This window comes from Podarcis gaigeae, assembly GCF_964106915.1.
Source record: "Podarcis gaigeae genome assembly, chromosome: 7".
Taxonomy (NCBI): Eukaryota; Metazoa; Chordata; class Lepidosauria; order Squamata; family Lacertidae; genus Podarcis; species Podarcis gaigeae.
In genome coordinates this window covers 91,461,634-91,478,262 of record NC_139683.1, presented here as the reverse complement: position 1 = coordinate 91,478,262, position 16,629 = coordinate 91,461,634, and positions in this window count along the sequence as shown.

Genomic DNA, 16,629 nt, shown 5'->3' with positions numbered 1-16,629 from the left:
TTTGGCCTCCATATTGGGTCTTTTTCGGGCCTTAGCTTCCAGAGGGGAAAGCCACCTCGGAGTTTTGTTTTCCAATAAGTCTTTGTATTTTGTCCAGACGTTAAATACTGCTTTCCTGACAATATGGTTCTTAAAGGCCTTATTGATCTTAACTTTGTCATACCATAAGTATGCATGCCAACCAAAAGCATTGTTAAAACCTTCCAGATCCAATACATCAGTGTCTTCGAGAAGTAGCCAGTCTTTTAGCCAGCAGAAAGCTGCGGCTTCTTAGTACAGCTTTAAGTCTGGCAGGGCAAAGCCCCCTCTTTCTTTCGCATCAGTTAATATCTTAAACTTAATTCTGGGCTTTTTGCCCTGCCAGACAAATTTAGAAATATCTCTCTGCCACTTCCGGAAGCACTCCGTCTTGTCCACAATTTGCAATGTTTGAAACAAAAACAACATCTTTGGCAATACATTCATCTTAATAGCAGCAATTCGGCCTAACAAAGAAAGCTTCAATTTTGTCCAACTGTCCAAGTCTCTCTTAATTTCAGACCAACATTTTTCATAATTATCCTTAAATAGACTCAGATTTTTTGCTGTTATGTTTAGCCCTAGGTACTTTACTTTTTTTACCATAGTTAATTCTGTTTCTCTCTGAAACCGTTCTGACTCTGTGTCTGTCAAGTTTTTTCCCAGCACCTTAGTTTTCTGTTTATTTAGTTTAAATCCCGCCACCCGACCAAAGTCTTGAATCAATTGTAATACTCTTTTCGTACTAGATTCTGGCTCCTGCAGAGTCAAAACTAGGTCATCTGCAAAAGCTTTAAGTTTATATTGTTTCGCTCCGACCTGAATCCCTTGCACCAACCGGTCCCCTCTGATCATATTCAAGAGCACCTCCAGAACCGAAATAAATAACAGAGGGGAAATCGGGCAGCCTTGTCGTGTTCCTTTTTCAATTTTAAACTCTTCTGTAACCACATTGTTAACTATCAGTTTTGCCTTTTGTTCTGAGTATATTGCATCAATCCCATTCTCAAAACCCCGTCCCACTCCCATTTCTTTTAGATTTCCCTTCATAAATTTCCAAGAGATATTATCAAAGGTCTTCTCCGCGTCTATAAAAATTAACACTGCTTTTGTATTTATGTCTGTTTGCAAAAGTTCTAAAATGTCAATAATGTTCCTTGTGTTAGCAAACATGTGTCTACCTGGGAGAAAGCCTGCCTGATCTTTATGAATTACTTCATTTAAAACTCTTTTAAGTCTGCTTGCCAAAACGTCAGCAAATATTTTGTAATCCACATTTAAAAGGGAGATGGGACGATAGTTCTTGAGTTGTGTCTTTTCAGTTTCTGATTTTGGTATCAATGTGATGAAAGCTTCCTTCCACGATTCCAGCGCCTTCTTTCCCTCCATAATTTCATTACTGACCTCCATCAATGGTTGTATCAAATAGTCTCTTAATGTCTTATAATACTTGGAGGTCAGGCCATCTGGCCCTGGAGATTTGCCCAATTTCATGTTCTGAATGGCTTGTTCGATCTCTTGTCGTGTTATTTTGCTGTTCAGGAGTAATCTATTTTCTTGTGACAGTTTTTAAGTCCATTTTTTCCCAAAAGTTGTTTAATCTCAACCTCATCCTGCGGCCCTTGAGTGTATAATTTTTTGAAATATTTCTGAAAACACTTTCTAATCTCCACGGGGTTCTGAATGTTTCTTCCTTCAATTTCCAGGTTTGTGACTATATTTAACTTTTGTCTCTTCTTCAACTGCCAAGCCAGCAGTTTCCCACATTTGTTTGCCGATTCAAAAGTTTTTTGTTTCATTAATTTAATCTTCCACTCTATTTCCTGGTTTATCAGTTTAGAATATTGTGCCTGATGGAGTTTAATTTCTCTCAGAATCGGCTGTGACTTCGGATTTGATCTTAACTTCTTCTCTAACTCTTTAATTTTCTCCAAGATCTTATCTTTCCTCTCATTTTGTGTTCTTTTCTTTACAGCATTCTGTTGTATCAAGAACCCCCTCATCACGGCTTTGCTTGCGTCCCAAATAATTCTTTTTTCCACCATAGTGTTCATGTTTATCTCGAAGTAGTCCTTCAAAACTTTTTGGGCCTTCTTAATGATCTCCTGATCTCTAAACAAATTGTCATTCATCTTCCATCTAAAGGAACCGGTTGGTAATAATGTCATGTCCATTTTCAGTGCATTATGGTCGGAGCAGGTCTTTGGGCAGATTTCCACTTTCCTGACCTTGGGTGCCAGACCTCTAGTTATCCATATTTGGTCGATTCTTGTCCAAGTCAGCTGGGCTTCAGAGAAAAATGTTCCTTCTTTTCCCAAGGGGTTCTTCGTTCTCCAGATGTCAATTCAGTCCATATTGTCTGTTCTTTTACGGGATTCTTGCCCACAGTAGTAGATATGATGGTCATGTGAACTGAATTTGCCCATTCCCGTCCATTTTAGTTCACTGATGCCCAGGATGACAATATTTATTCTTGCCATCTCATTTTTGACCGCATCCAACTTACCAAGGTTCATGATTTTTACATTCCAGGTTCCTACGCAATATTTTTCTTTACAGCATTGGACTTTCGCTTCCAGGCATATCCGCAACTGAGCGACCTTTCGGCTTTGGCCCAGCCGCTTCATCAGCTCTGGATCTACTTGTACTTGTCCTCTGCTCTTCCTCAGTAGTCTATTGAACGCCTTCCGACCTGAGGGGCGCATCTTCCAGCGTCATAACTTTTATTTATTTATTTATTTTATTTGCTTTTTATTGAAATTTCCACACACAAAAAAGCCATACAACGAAGGAAAAGTAAACAGGCAAAAAACAAAACAAAAAACAACAACAAAAACACACTCTTATTCATCAATTTTGAGTATCATCCACTTATTTACACAACGTTAACACACGTCTTGACCTCCCTCCTATCCTGCGACGGTTTTCTTACATCTTTTCTTCTCCTGCAGTTTCTAAATCTATGATTTACGCATAACAAGGTTTATGTTAAGCCTACTGTAGTTTTTAATTTGTTACAGTTACTTTCAATGTACTTGACAAATTTACTCCATTCTTCAATAAACTTTGTTTCTTTTTGATGTCTAATTTTGTTTGTCATTCATGCTAATTCTGCATATTCAAATAATTTTGTTTGCCAATCCATAATTGTGGGGGTCTCTGTTAATTTCCGAGGGACGCAGGTGGCGCTGTGGGTTAAAGCCTCAGTGCCTAGGACTTGCCGATCGAAAGGTCGGTGGTTCGAATCCCTGCGGCGGGTTGCGCTCCTGCTGCTTGGTCCCAGCGCCTGCCAACCTAGCAGTTCGAAAGCACCTCCGGGTGCAAGTAGATAAATAGGGACCGCTTACCAGCGGGAAGGTAAACGGCGTTTCCGTGTGCGGCTCTGGCTCGCCAGAGCAGCGATGTCACGCTGGCCACGTGACCCGGAAGTGTCTCCGGACAGCGCTGGCCCCTGGCCTCTTGAGTGAGATGGGCGCACAACCCCAGAGTCTGTCAAGACTGGCCCGTACGGGCAGGGGTACCTTTACCTTTACCTTACTGTTAATTTCCAATTTTGAGCTATCAATATGCTAGCTGCTGTTGTCACATACTGAAATAAATTCTAGTCTTCTCTTTTAATTTCATCACCGATTATTCCTAATAGGAATGCCTCTGGTCTTTTTAAGAAGGTGTACCTAAAGATTTTATATATATATATATATCATTATATATGAGCTCCCGGGGTCGCGGGTGGCGCTGTGGGTAAAACCTCAGTGCCTAGGGCTTGCCGATCGCATGGTCGGCGGTTCGAATCCCCGCGGTGGGGTGAGCTCCCATCTTTCGGTCCCAGCTCCTGCCCACCTAGCAGTTCAAAAGCACCCCTAAGTGCAAGTAGATAAATAAAAGGTAAAGGTACCCCTGCCCGTACGGGCCAGTCTTGACAGACTCTAGGGTTGTGCGCTCATCTCACTCTATAGGCCGGGAGCCAGCGCTGTCCGCAGACACTTCTGGGTCACGTGGCCAGCGTGACAAGCTGCATCTGGCAAGCCAGCGCAGCACATGGAACGCCGTTTACCTTCCCGCCGGTAAGCGGTCCCTATTTATCTACTTGCACCTGGGGGTGCTTTCGAACTGCTAGGTTGGCAGGCGCTGGAACCGAACGACGGGAGCGCACCCCACCGCGGGGATTCGAACCGCCGACCATGCGATCTGCAAGTCCTAGGCGCTGAGGTTTTAACCTACAGAGCCACCCACATCCCTAAGTAGATAAATAGGTACCGCTTTATAGCGGGGAGGTAAATGGCGTTTCCGTGTGCTGCGCTGGTGCTGGCTCGCCAGAGCAGCTTCGTCACGCTGGCCACGTGACCCGGAAGTGTCTGCGGACAGCGCTGGCTCCTGGCCTATAGAGTGAGATGAGCGCACAACCCTAGTGTCAAACACGACTGGCTCGTTTGGGCAGGGGTATTTAAATATATATATATATATGAGAGCACCCAATTTTTAAAAAATTTGTCACACGCCCATCACATATGGTAAAAATCGCCTTCCTTCTGCTTACATCTCCAACACATTTTATTTCCTCTTTTATACATTTTGTCCAATTTTACCGGTGTGATGTACCAACAATACATCATTTTCTCCAAATTTTCTCTTAACGTGACACATACTGTAAATTTCATTCCTCTGTTCCATAACCTCTCCCACTTGTCATACTCTATGTTGTGTCCAATGTCCATGGCCCATTTTATCATTACCTCCTTTACCAATATAGGGACGCAGGTGGCGCTGTGGGTAAAACCTCAGCGCCTAGAACTTGCCGATCGCATGGTCGGCGGTTCGAATCCCCGCGGCGGGGTGTGCTCTCGCCATTCGGTCCCAGTGCCTGCCAACCTAGCAGTTCGAAAGCACCTCCAGGTGCAAGTAGATAAATAGGGACCGCTTACTGGCGGGAAGGTAAATGGCTTCCGTGTGCTGCGCTGGCTTGCCAGATGCAGCTTTGTCACGCTGGCCAAGTGACCCGGAGGTGTCTGCGGACAGCGCTGGCTCCCGGCCTATAGAGTGAGATGAGCGCACAACCCCAGAGTCTGGCAAGACTGGCCCGTACGGGCAGGGGTACCTTTACCTTTACCTTTTACCTTTACCAATTCCTCTTTTGTGTCCCATTCTAACAACAGATTATACATCTTGGCTAAGAGTTTAGTATTCCCTTCTAACACTTCTATCTGATATTTCGATTTTTTCTCATTCATCCCCAATTTATCCTCATTCCAAAGTGCATTTATCTGATGGTATTGCAGCCAACCTGTCAATCTATATTTCAGTTCGTCATATGGTTTAATCTTCCAATCTTTTCCCGCTTTAATCAATATGTCTTCATACGTTAACCTTTTCGCTTCCATGTTCACTTTTTTATTGTTAAGATATCTGTCGGAGATAACCACCAAGGAGTATTTTTTTCTAAAAGTTTCTTATTTTTTTCTCAAATTTCAAGCAATGCACCTCTGAAAATATGGTTGGAAAATCCTTTATGAACCTTTCCTTTGTTGAGCCACAAGTAAGCATGCCAACAATATCTATTATTGAAGCCTTCCAGATCTAACAAATCCAAGTTCTCCAGAGTAATCCATTCTTTAAGCCAACACAGGCTGGATGCCTCATAATATAATCTCAAGTTTGGCACGGCAAAGCCCCCTCTTTCTCTCCTGTCTGTTAATATTTGAAACTTAATTCTTGACCTCTTTGCTTGCCATATAAATTTTGAAAGACTTTTTTGCCATTCCTTAAAAATCGAGGATCCCCTAATTACCAGAAGGTTTGAAACAAGAACAACATTTTCGGTAAGATGTTCATCTTAATTGCCACCATCCTTCCAGACCATGAAAGTTTTAACCTATTCCATATATCCATATCTTTCTTGATCTCTTTTCACATAGGTGTGTAATTGTCACTAATTAGATTAATATTTTTTGAGGTTAACCAGATACCTAAATATTTAACTTTTTTGTGACCTTAATACCACATTCCTGTTCTATTTTCTCTTTTATATTCCTATCTATATTTTTCACCAACATTTTTGTCTTTGTTTTATTTAGTTTGAAACCTGATACTTTGCCAAAATCATCTAATTGTTCCAGAACTTTACCGACGCTTATTTGTGGTTCTTCTAATGATAACATTAGGTCATCCGCATAAGCTTTTAGCTTATATTCCTTGGTACCAACTTTAATTCCTCGTATCTCTGGCATTGATCTCACCTTGTTTGCTATGACCTCTAATACCATTATAAATAGTAAAGGGGAGAGAGGGCAACCTTGTCTTGTTCCCGTCATAATGTTGAATGTGTCTGTGAAATTATTGTTAACAATTAATTTAGCTGTTGGGTTAGAGTAGATCGCCTTTATACCTTTTATAAAGTTGCCCTCTATCCCCATTTCCTCCATAGACTTTAACATGAACTGCCATGAGACGTTATCAAACGCTTTTTCAGCATCTATAAACAATAAAGCCACCGGTATTTCATTTTTGAATTCCAAATATTCAGTGATATTTATAATATGCCCAACGTTATCCTTTAACTGTCTGTTTGGGAGGAATCCGGCCTGATCTTTATGTATAACATCTTTTAAACAATTTTAAAGTCAGTCTGCCAATATTCCCGCAAAAATTTTATAATCGCTATTCAGCAGTGAGATAGGTCTGTAATTTTTAATGTTCAAACTGTCTGTATCTGGCTTAGGAATCAAGGTTATATGTGCATCTTTCCACGAATCCGGTAAGTTCCTTCCTTGCAGAATACTATTCATTACCTCACATAACACCGGGGCTAGTTGATCCCCCAGTGTTTTGTAATATTTGGCCGACAAACCATCTGGGCCTGGAGCTTTGCCCAACCTCATCTTGTTTATTGCCTCTTTTACTTCTTTCGTAATTGGTTTGTTCAGCTGTATTTTTCCTTCTTCACCTATGTGTTTTCCTTTGTAATCTTAAAAGTACTTTCTTATTTTGTCTGGATCTTCATTTTCTCTTTTATATAAGTTTTCATAGTATTTAAGAAATGTTTTCATAATTTCCTCCGGATTTTCTATTTGCCTTCCTTCTACTTTAATCTTATTTATTACACTTTGTTTTTGTCTTTTCCGCAGCTGCTATGCCAAGAATGTCCCTGTTTTGTTAGCTGATTCGAAAAATCTTTGCTTCATGGATTTTATTCTCCATTCTACCTCTTGATTAACCAGTATTGAATATTGGGTTTGTAGCATCTTAATAGCTTGTTTATTTTGTTCATCTTTAGGTTTTGTTATTAAATTTTTCTCACATATTCTTATATAGTTTAAAATGTCTTCTTTTTTACTCTCTCTTAATTTTCTTCTGAGGCTATTTTGCTATATTAGGTAGCCCCTCATTACAGCTTTGCTTGCGTCCCAAACTATATCAATGTTTGTATCTTTATTTAAATTCCATTTAAGGTAATCTTCCAGGGTGGCCTTTGCCTTATCGATTATCTCGGGGATCTCAAAAAGGTAGTCATTCATCCTCCATCTGTAAGCGCTAGGTACTTTGCCTTTTATTTCTAAGCTAATGGGGTTGTGATCCGACAAAGTTCTTGGCTGTATTTCACATTTTGAAATTCTTGGTATTATACATCTTAAGGCCCAAATCTGATCTATTCTTGCCCAGCTCTGATGTGGTTCCGAGAACAAGGAGAATTGTTTTGTACCCGGATTTTTCTCTCTCCACACATCTATCAAGTCCATATTCTCCACCAGGTTAAACCAAGTTTTTGGCAGTTTCCCTTGGTTACCTTTCTTTTTCTTTGATGACCTATCCAATTCAGTTTTAACCACTCCATTAAAGTCACCTAGTACAATTGTTTTTTGACCTTCTAATTCAATCAGTCTCTCTTCTAATTTTCTATAAAATTTCGCCTTATTAGTATTAGGGGCATAGATAGAGACCACGTTCAATTTTTCACCTTGAACATTAATTTGTACTCCCAATATTCTCCCCTCCTCATCTTTACAGATTAATTTGGGTTCCCATTTTTCTTTAACATATAAAACAACCCCTCTTTTTTTGCACACATCGGAGCTGATAAACTCCTCCCCTAATCTTTTGTTTTTCAAAATATGCTTATTTTTTTAGCAATATGAGTCTCTTGCAAGCAAATTACATCCAGATTTTTTTTCTTCAATACATTTTCGATTTTATTTCTCTTAGATTTTTCATTCATACCATTCACATTCCATGTTATTAATTTTAATGCCATTATTATCTGATCAGAGTTAACTAACAACAGAAAGTAAAATTAAGGAGAGCTAAAATTAGATTCGGGTAGTCTTGTCTTCTAAATCCTCCTCCTCCTCTTCTTCTCCCTCTACTTCTTCTTCTATTTCCTCCTCCTCTTCTTTTCCTCTTCCTTCTTTCTCCTCCTCTCTGTCCCTCCTCCTCTCCCTCTCCACTACTTCTGGCTCCCTTTCCCCAATTTTATCCTCCATCCTTCCAAGGTCCTTCTCATATCTCCTTGAGAATTTCCTCACTTCTTATATATCTAGTTACAGATAGGTAGCCGTGTTGGTCTGCCATAGTCAAAACAAAAAAAATTCCTTCCAGTAGCACCTTAAAGACCAACTAAGTCAGTTCTTGGTATGAGCTTTCGTGTGCATGCACACTTCTTCAGATACACTGAATCTGAAGAAGTACCTGAAGAAGTGTGCATGCACACGAAAGCTCATACCAAGAACTGACTTAGTTGGTCTTTAAGGTGCTACTGGAAGGAATTTTCTTATATATCTGTCAGCCTAAATCTTTTATTTTTGTAATAGAAGGAGATCCCTTCTGGGAACTCCCATCTATACTGTATACCGTTTCTTTTCAGGACATTCACCAACTGTTTATAGCCCTCTCTTTTTCGTAGGAATCTGGTAGGTATTTCTTTAAATATGATGATCTGTCTACCATCAATAGACAACTTTTGATAGCTTGTCTTCAGTATCGCATTCCTCATTTCTAAGGAGTTTAATATCACTAAGCAGTCTCCCGGTAGCCTCTTTGTTTTAGCTTGTAATGACTTTACTTTTATTCTGAACACATTTTCCACAGTGAATTCAACCTCTTCTTCTTTCATATTAAGCCATTTAGCTAGCTCTTTAATCATTTTAACCTTTATGTTTTCATTTGCCTCCTCACCTACACCTCTAAATTTCAGGTTTAATTGCCTCTGTCTCATTTCAAGCATGGCTAGACTGTCCCAAATTTGGTCTTGACTTTTGCTCAAATCTCCTAGTTCCTCTTTGATTTTGTCAGTCTCTCTTTTGTTCTCTTTGACTTCCTTTTGGATTCTCTTGGTTGATTCTTCTATTGTTTTTGATCTAACTGTCAGGTCCTTTATTTTAGTTGAAAGTTCTCCATACCTTTTATATGCCTGTTGTCTTACCAGCGGGATACTGGAGTGGCTTGCCGGTTCCTGCTCCAGGTGGATCACGTTTGGTCAAAACTCTCCACTATGACCTGTCCATCTTGGGTGGCCCTGCACAGCATAGCTCATAGCTTTGCTGAGTAATTCAAGCCCCTTCGCCACGGCAAGGCAGTGATCCATGAAGGGGCAGGATAAAACTACTCCCATATTAAACCTGACTTTCCCCCCTGGCAAGGCTATCAGAAAGATGTTTTGGGAGGAGGGATATTTTAATGAGGACAATGTGATAATGGGAAAGCTAAATCTGGTGCTGCAGGCCCATGCCTGTCCAGGGAGCACCATGGTTCAGGGGACCTGAACTCTGAACTTTCTTTGATAATAATAAAAAAGAGTTGCTAGACGCCTTGGAAGGGAAGATAGAATGCAAAATGTGCAGGTAAAATTCTAAGTGGTTTCTGAGAGATGAAGAGCCAGCCTGACTCCCACCTTTCACTGTTTTAGCCAATGAACAAAGTCAGAGTTGTAATTGATGGGTCAGTCCCTGGGGTCCTAAACGGCTCCTGCTTGCACTTTCTCCCCCTCTCATTTTCTAGTCTTTGGAATCTTCTAAAGACCTCCTTTCTTTCCTCTTCCGTTGCCCTTCTTTTCTTCCTAGCAACCAGGACGCTGTGGTGAGAGCATCTGAAATCAGATACTGTACTCCTAGAAGTTATTTTATGCAAGTACTACTGTACAATAAGTGTGGGTTGATGTTAAAGAAATGCACACAATGGCAAATACAAAATATGAAAACTTTGTAGAGGCTTAGCACAAATCCTGCTGTGCAGAAGCTAAAGTTCAGGCACTCATTGAAATATTGTGGGCCAAACAGCTTCACGCACCATGTCTGCATCCTCAGTCCTCTTCAGCTGAAACCAGTCCCACAAGATCAAGTCAAAATGTTGTGTCAGACACCTCACCTGGCTCTGTAATAATGGTAGCATTATTATCCAGCATGGAGGCAAGTGATTTTATCTCAAAGAGATACTTGTCGCAGCAAATCTCCAGCGGTTCTATCACTCTGTTCCCAGGGACAGTTGTCAAAAGTCCCATCACAACACGGAAAAGCTTTGCTAGCTGGCATCTTGAGGATGTGATAAAGCCTTCTTTGCCACCTTTGCTGCCATGCAATGCACACAGTGTTTCCCATTGAACATTATTATTGTTTCCTTAATGTATTTATTTGTTTCAGAAATTGAGGCTTTGTTTAGCAAAACTGACTTAATAAATAATATGTATTTTTTTGTAATTGGATGGACATAATAAATCTTCCTATAATCATAATTTTGGCTAAGAAAATCTTACGGAATTTTGGATCTCTCTGCAAAGTAGCACTAGAAGGTTTTATAAAATATTAAACCTCTTCATTTTCAGGCCACACACTGGGGCCTGAAAACGAAGCCTAGGGCATCCTTCCTATGAAGTTGAGTACTACAAGATCCATTGGCTGGAAGTACAATTTCTATTTAAATTTCTTCCTTTCCAGCACCATGTAATAATCATTTAGAGGTTTGCCTGTAGTTGTGTGAACTGCTAACCCAGTCCCATGTGGAACAGAGGTAGGAATGATGAAAGAGGAAGGATATTAATTGTAACCCCCTTTTAACATATATGCTCTACCAGCTGGGCCCCACCAGCTCTGAGATATCGAGGTCAGCAAGTTCCCAAGACAATGCAAGCCAGATTCTATTTCTATTAATTCTGAGGTAAGGTAAAGGTAAAGGTACCCCTGCCCGTACGGGCCAGTCTTGACAGACTCTGGGGTTGTGCGCCCATCTCACTTAAGAGGCCAGGGGCCAGCGCTGTCCGGAGACACTTCCGGGTCACGTGGCCAGCGTGACATCGCTGCTCTGGCGAGCCAGAGCCGCACACGGAAACGCCGTTTACCTTCCCGCTGGTAAGCGGTCCCTATTTATCTACTTGCACCCGGAGGTGCTTTCGAACTGCTAGGTTGGCAGGCGCTGGGACCGAGCAGCGGGAGCGCACCCCGCCGCAGGGATTCGAACCGCCGACCTTTCGATCGGCAAGCCCTAGGCGCTGAGGCTTTAACCCACAGCGCCACCTGCGTCCCCTAAATTCTGAGGTAAGTTCCATCAAACTACACCAAGATCTGCTATCTATTATATTTTGCAAAGTGGTTTGCTGTCTGTCCTTCTGTCTGTTCTTGAGATATTGTCACCCAATTTGGCATGAGAATTCCCAAGGTGGAGGAGGCAGTCTTCATCAGTGTTTGGACACTGGATTCCATTTTGAATCAAGAACAGAGTAAGACAAAATAGGACTTTGGTGTGACATAGCCCAATTTAGTGTGATAGTTCAAAAATTCTGTTTTGGATGCCCCTGAATATACTGTCACCCAGCTTGATGTGATGCAATGGAAAAAGCAGCAGAAACGGCTCCAAAAGCTTTGGAGGTTTACAAAAAAAAAAAGTTCAACAACAATTTTGGTGCCTCTGAAGAGTTTGATGCTCACTTAGACATGGAAATTCCTGGGAGTGGGTTTTTATTCTGTAGCACTTGGAAACAATTAAATGCCAATTTGAGTCAAGATAGCAAATCCAGCTGTTCCAAATGGCACTGATTTGGATGCCTCTGAAGTTATCACCACCAAAACTGGTGTGACATTGGCCAGTTTGGCATGACGGTTCCAAACTGCCAAGCATTGGGGGGCCCTCCCAAAAGATATTGAGGGGGCCCCAAAACAGCTCGACCCCAAGGGGCTGCCAACTTCTGCCCACTAGGATCTCTCTGCCAGTGCAGAGCTCATAGTTCTGTGAGCTGAATAGATGGCAAGGCAATAATAATAATAATATTTTTTTTATTTATACCCTGCCCATCTGGCTGGGTTTCCCCAGTCACTCTGGGCAGCAGCCTGTGGAAGGAGCATCTGTTTCCCTGGCCAGCTGCATTACACTTCAGTAGCTGCATAACAAGGCCGCAGATATGGCAGTGCCCTTCATCAAACAACCGAGCCACTCATTAAATTCCATATTCCCAACTGAGCAAAGACTTATTTCACACTGCACAATTGTCTTTTGGTACTGCACAAAATGTGTGCATTAGAATAAAACAGATGTTACATATCCTGTTAGGTGGCACTTTGGGAATTACAAGGACTGAGAGAATCATACCTGACGAGACATTGGACCAGATACAACTCACTGGTCCCACTGGCAGATGCCCATGTAATGCCAACTGGGCTTTCCCAATTTGTTGGGGGGGTCACAGGGCACAGGGCAGAATAAGGGTGATTGTTCCATCAAACAAGCAGAAATATTTGTGCAACCCCCTGAAATGGAGTGCTACATTTCACTACAAACCAATAATAGAATGATATGGAGTGTCTGGCCTTGGGAACTGAACACTGCATAGAGTCATGCATATTTACTGGTCCAAGTGACGTCCTGTTTAAAAACTCAACATAAAAATGGCCTTCCTTCCTTCTTTGCATCTTTGTGCACTGCTATTTGCAGTAACAGCCCAATAAATTCAGAAGATGTCAAAAGGGTACTTCCTTTAACCTATTTTTATCATAAATGAAGTTATTGGCTTCCTACTTTGTGCTGCTTTATGCATATTGTTAATTCTAATAGTTACCTTTCTTATATTATTTGTTCAGCAGCCTATATTGTAGAACCTTTCCCCTTAATCACTTAGATAAGCTGTCTGGCTTGAAATAAAAGATGCTTGCCAACCTCATAACAGAAGAAAAAGTTCTCTATCAAAAGCATATTAGCATATTTTGCCTCATTAATAAGTATGCCACAGCTTTAATTTGCTTAATTATCACATTTCAAATTCAACATGGTAGCTAATTAGCAAAAAGGCTGGAAAACATATATAGAATGATGACCCATACAAACAAATTTGTGCCTGAACACTTTTGTGCAAATCCCATTTCTTCCACAAAATGAATCTTGTTATTTAGCTCTCCTGAAATAGTACCATTCTGATTCATAATGGAGTTAAGCTGGAGAGTTTAGATGTGGGCTGACTGGAGTCCTGCTACATATTACTAAACAGATGAGCAGCTGCACTGTAAATATGATGTCCTGTTGAAATGCTGGTTCTGAAGACAGGTATAAATAAATAAGACGAGCTTCCATGACTTGTGAAGCCATGCCGTAATGATGTCTCGACATGATGTGATGTCATGATGTCACATCACGCTGTCATGCTCCTGTACCGTGGCGGCGTCTGGACTGGGACCTCTGCTCTGCGCGCCACCTGCAGATGTAAAAATGAGATAGAGCTGTGTATCAACAGCATATTGCTGACAATGTACTGTATTTCTTGCCCCATAGGGCGCACCGGCCCATAGGGTGCACCTAGTTTTTTGGGGGGGAAATAAAGAAAAAAAATTATTTCCCCCCAGGCACGGGGCTGGGGTGGGGGAAGCCCGAGCTTCCCCCGACCCCAGCCCCCAAAACAGGCTGCTCTCCACAAGCCATAGGAGCCCTCCCACGGCTTGCACAGAGCTACCCAAAGCCCGGGCGCGACTGCTCAGCACGCCCAGGCTTCAGGATAGAGGCAGCTCTCTGCAAGCCGTGAGAGGGCTCCCGCGGCTTGCGCGGAGCTACCCGAAGCCCGGGCGCGACTCCTCAGTGCGCCCCAGGCTTCGGGATAGAAGCAGCTCTCCGCAAGCTGTGGGAGCCCGGCGGGAACTCCCGCAGGCTCCCAAGGCATGCGGATAGCTTCCTGAAGCCTGAAGAGCTAGAGGGGTTGGTGCGCACCGACCCCTCTCACTCTCCAGGCTTCAGTGAAAGCCTGCATTCACCCCATAGGACGCACACACATTTCCCCTTCATTTTTGGAGGGGGGAAAGTGTGTCCTATAGGGCAAAAAATATGGTACTCCAAAATGCCAGATGGCCCCACTCAGCTGTTTCATGTAGATGTTAAACAGCCTGGGGGATAAAATTGAACCTTGAGGAACCCTGAGCCACACTGAAGGCTCCACAAAGCCAAAGAACACTCCTCCGGCACTACCGTCTGGAAACGGCCCTCCAAGCAGGACCCGAACCACCACAATGCAGTGCCACCTACCCCCAACTTGGACAACCACTCCAGAAGGATACCATAGTTGATGGTTTCAAAAGACACTGAGAGGTTGAAGAGAATTAGCAGGGAGACATTTCCCCTGTCTCTCTCCCGACAGAGGACATCATACAGGAGGACCAAAGCATTTTCAGTGTCCAAACCAGGCCTAAACCCCAATTGAAATGGATCTAAAAAATCATTTCCTGAAAGAGTGTCTGGATCTGGTCCATTACCACCCATTCCAAGAAGAGGAAATTGGCAACTGGCCTGTAGTTACCTAAATGGAGGGTTTCTTGAGGAGTGATTTTACCACTGCTTCCTTCAAGCAGGCAGAGACCACCTTCTCTCCTAAAGAGGCAGGGACCACCTCCCTGGCCCAGCCAGCTTTCCCTTTCCTGCTAGTTTTTATCAGCCAAGAGGGACAAGGCTCCAGAGTGCAAGTGGTCACCTTGACCAATCCAAGCACTCTTCCTGCCCAATTGAAAAAAAAAAACAAGATCCAGAGTGTGGCCTGCCACATACGTCAAACTGGTGACATGTTGGGACAGCTCCATGGTTGTCATGACAGCCATGAAGTCCTGAGCTGCCCAGTTCCAGTCAGCTTTGCATGGATGTTGAAGTCCCCCAGAACCAATAGTCTGGGAGTCCTCCACACCCCCTCCACTCAAACTTCTTTTTATTTGTTTTCTATAACCAAACAACAGCAAAGAAAGAAAAAGAAAAATAGCCAACACATACCAAAAAAGAAAAAAAGAAAAAAGAAAACATCAATCAAATCAAAACACCTAAACCAACCAAAAAAAAAAACATTAATTAACAATAAATAACATTTGACTTCCCTCCATCTCGGTTTTGGGTTATGTGAATTTTAAATCCATTCTGCAGTTTTTCATTTTTTAGCGTAAACACATCACAAGGGTTATATTAAACCTACTGTGATTTTTATATCTCTAGAATTTGTTTCCATATATGTTATGAATTTAGACCAATTGTCAAACCTTGAACCTTTTTGCTGTCTAATGTTCTGCGTCATTTTTGCCAGATCCATATACTCAAATAATTTAATTTGCCAATCTTTAATGATCGGGGTATTTGGGGTTTTCCAATTTTGTACTAACAGAATCCTGGCAGCTACAGTTGCATATTGAAACATTATATAATCTTCTTTCTTAATCTCCTCTCCGATCATTCCCAGAAGGAAGGCTTCGGGCTTTTTGACAAAGGTATTAAGTATTTTCTTTAGTTCATTGTAGATGGAATCCCAAAATTTTTTAACTTCTGCACATTTCCACCACATGTGGTAGAAGCTTCCCTCTTTAGATTTACACTTCCAACACCTTTTGTTGCCAGTCTTATACATTTTTTGCAATTTCACAGGGGTGATGTACCAACGATACATCATCTTTTCCATATTTTCTCTGAGGGCAGTACAGGCTGTAAATTTCATTCCTTTAGTCCACAACTTTGTCCATTTTTCAAAATCCAAATTATATCCAATGTCTATTGCCCATTTTACCATAACCTCCTTAACCTCTTCGTCCTTGGTGTCCCACTCTAATAGCTGATTATACATTTTAGATAGCAGTTTAGTTTTACTTTCTATTATCTCTACCTGGAACTTTGATTTTTTCTCATTCATTCCAATCTTTTTATCTTCCTTCCATAAGGCATTAATTTGATGATACTGCAGCCAACCTGTTAATTTGCTTTTTAACTCTTCATAAGATCTAATTTTCCATCCTCTTTCCGATCTTTCCAGGAGGTCTTCATAGGTCAATCTCTCACCTTCCATAGTTGTTTTTTTTTTTTGGTAGTTAATATGTCAATAGGGGATAGCCACCAGGGGGTATTTTTTTCCAGTAGTTTTTTATTCTTTTCCCACGCTTCTAACAATGTTCCTCTGATAATGTGGTTTGAGAAGCCTTTATGCACCTTTTCCTTATTCTGCCAGAGATAAGCATGCCAACCAAATCTTAAATCGAAGCCTTCTAAATCTAGCAGATCTGTGTTTTTTAAAGTGACCCATTCTCTAAGCCAACAAAGGCACGAGGCATACATAATATTGCACTTCCTCTAATCACTGGGACATTTTGGAATAAAAATAGAAGTTTCGGTAATATACACATCTTGGTTGCCGCC